The 3,220-nt window shown below is 35.2% G+C and overlaps 1 long non-coding RNA gene across 1 annotated transcript; it reads right to left on the bottom strand.

The window, feature by feature from the left end:
- Positions 1 to 523: 523 nt before the first annotated feature.
- On the bottom strand, positions 524 to 2,556 carry LOC114581068. The gene is made up of 2 exons (XR_003702867.1): positions 2,009 to 2,556; positions 524 to 874 (listed from the first exon to the last, which is right to left on the bottom strand). It is a non-coding gene; the product is annotated as an uncharacterized LOC114581068 (long non-coding RNA).
- Between the last annotated feature and the right edge of the window lie 664 nt (positions 2,557 to 3,220).

Below are 3,220 nucleotides of genomic sequence, written 5' to 3'. Positions count from 1 at the left end.
TAACTTTCACATTCTCTTAAGAAGGAAAGTCCATTCAAACATATTCACTATCATGAAACCATGTATCTTTAAGAATTAGAATAAAAACAACTACACCTCTTCATGCCATATAACAAAACTACCAACCTCACTTAGTGTTAACACCTAAGGAATACATTGTGTTTCTTTCTCCTTTAAAACTCCTTTAAGGAAAACACCGATTTCAACGATTCTTGCATCAAGAACAAATCCTATTGCAATGAGAATAACATCCAATAGTTTTTTTTTATATCCAAATAACAAATTCTGAAAAATTTAGATCTATAAAGATCTCAGCATATTTTCTTCTCAAACCAAAATAAGAGCACTTAGCTTTAAAAGAACGTTTAAGCCAGAAATCCAACATGTGGTGAATAAAATTGACTTTAAAAAAAATGCAATATACCTTCATAAGCATCTTCATTATTCCCTAAAAACTGGAATCCAAGACAACCATAGAAAATGCAATATATTTTCATCTTTCAAAAAAGGTAAAGCTCACCACTACACAAAGAAATTAAATATCATATAAAAAAATGATCAGGATTACTAGCAGGTATAAAATCTTGGAATATTAACTTGTAAAACAAAATCTGTATGGTTCTCCACAGGTAGAATCAATATAGAGTCAAGTATCTCAAACTTATAAATGGCATTAGATTCTTCTCTTAGGTGTTTGCCAAACTTTACCAAAATTTGAGCACAGCTCATGTGTTTTCATACTCCCCTTAAATGTCAAATCAGGCAAGGAGAAGTAACCAATCAACGTGGCTAAAAATTCAGGTGTCAAGATTAGATGGCGAACCTGAATTTTCGATAGTCAGAAAAGGAAAATTATCCATAGAAATGCATTCACCTAGGGACGAATTAGAAACAAAGAAATCAGAGATAGCATACTTAATACCAACTTTGTTGAAGTCGTAAACGTCTTATTCCACTTCCAGAGAACTCACAAAAGAAGTGGAAGAAAAGTAATTATCATTAATTCTAAAAAATAATCTCACCAAATTACACTATTTGATTTATATGTTAGGGAAGGCAAAGAACATGCATATAGCTCAATGTCTTTCATATTAAATCCTCTCAAATATGAATATATTGATATCTTAACAAATAACATAAGTGAAGTTACTAATGATTTCTTTTTTGGCAAGCTTCTGAACTTTGCATTGAGGGAATTTCCATATGAACAAGATTATCATCTAAGGTTTCAATGCAAGCGATGTGACCATGGCTTCCTTTTAGGGGCATTTCATCGAATGATCATTATGCAATATTCACAAGATTGCTTAGAACAAATTGACATAAAGTTTCTAATTACACAACCATACTTTCTCAATAAATCCTTAGAAGTATGTTTAATTAAAAAAAAATTCAAAAGAGTATGCTTGAGATTCATCTAGGTTTATTATATACAGAATGCCAACCACATGAGGTGAATGGAAGAAGAAGGTAATAAGAAGAAGAAGAGGAAAGAGGGAAAGGAGAATGGGAAAGAAGTAGTGAAGAAGAAGAATAGAGAGGTGGAAGAGAAAATTAAGAAGAAGAGGTAGAAAAGATAGAAGAAGTAGAAGATGAAGGAGAAGAAGTACATGAAGTCATGGGAGGAAGAAGAAGAGGTGTTTATACCTGCTGTTGGTGCTATGGAAGGAAGGGAGGCATCGGGTCGGACTAAGAGAGGAATTTTGATTTGGGAACCATTTCAAATCATGAGGAAGTCAATTGAGCCCTAATTGAAATTAAATTTGAGTTGAAATCAGGCTCTCGACGAGGCTTAAATAGACTAATCTAGCCTATTAAAAAATAATGGGTCTAACTCGGCTCAATTCGAGCTGATTCGAGCTCGAATTGGACTCGACGAGGCTTTATTAAATCAATCAAAATCTTTGAGGGCACTCGAATGAAAATTTAGGTCAACATCCAATAGATCTCACAATCTCATTAGACTTCACATGCTCTTTGTGGGCTAAGACTTAGAGAATTTACTCACCTTTCCTTCCATCATTTGTTGTAGCCTAAACAGAGCAACCACCATCTCTTACACCTTTTTTTATGAGTTGCTCTTTATTCTTATTTGGATGGAAGACGAAGATAAGTAGTAGCTTGGGATGGCTATAGGTTCATGATCGGTGTTGAGTTGGTGAGGTCGACGGGTCAGAGCTACGATAGGCCAACAGGTAGGCCGACCACATAAGAGTTTTAGGTCAGTGAGGTCAGGTCGGCAGGCTGGGACTCGCCGGTGGATGGCAGTTCGGCTGGGAGGTCGAGGTCGGTGTGGGAGGTTGTTAAGATGAGGTATGGCATTGCAGTTGGGTCGGACAAATAGGAATTGGACCTAAAGTCCAAGTGGCTGGAGCTGGTCGGAACTAGCGGCACGATCATCGGAGAGGAGATAGCCGTTAGTTGCTCGGCCCTTCATAAGCTGAAGGGTGAGGGAGGGGCTTGTTCAATCGAGGGAGAGAGAGCCCCAAAAATGGAAACCTCGCATGCCTTTCAAAAAATGAGAGACCCCTCCCTCTCTGACGCGAGCTCAGTGAACTTCTTATCCCCTTTCTCTTTTTTTGTCTTTTTGTCCTTTGCTTACTGTGAATAGTAGGACTGACAGCCACTTGTTTGTGAGAGGAAGCGCTGGACCGTCAATCTGCACCTGAACCAGCTTTATGCAATGGAACATTAGAATGAAACCCTACATTTAGCGGCCTCGATTAAATCTTATTTATTAGATCAACCATTGAATATAAATTTGTTTTATTCGTGATAATATGAAAAGATATGGGGTAAAGTTATTTTGTATTTGAGCTCTATTTAATAAAAGAAATCTATTCTTAAATTTTATTTTAAATTGAATTTAATTATTAGAGTAATAATAAGAGCAATAATATTTCTTTTACTTTTGATTTTTAAAAAATTTGCATGTCAACTTTCTCGCAATTGATTGTTTAGCAAATATAGAAAAAAAATTTAACTGGTTATTCTGTACTGTCATGTGTTATAGAAGGAATTAGAACTAATATTTCTTTTAATCAATGAAGTAGGGAAGAACAAATTAATACTCAATTGAATGCAAAACTTTTAAACTATTTTTTCTGTGCTTTAAATTTTGAAGATTATTTGTTAGTATCCACGTGCACTACTGAAAATTTGGGATAAATTACACACCATATACGAATGCATTAGTGAAATCAAGCAATCCAAGTTGAAT

This window comes from Dendrobium catenatum, unplaced genomic scaffold (genome assembly GCF_001605985.2).
Source record: "Dendrobium catenatum unplaced genomic scaffold, ASM160598v2 fragScaff_scaffold_1493, whole genome shotgun sequence".
Classification (NCBI taxonomy): domain Eukaryota; kingdom Viridiplantae; phylum Streptophyta; class Magnoliopsida; order Asparagales; family Orchidaceae; genus Dendrobium; species Dendrobium catenatum.
Note: the sequence above shows the minus strand (reverse complement) of the source record. Positions and strands in the feature narration are given on the sequence as shown.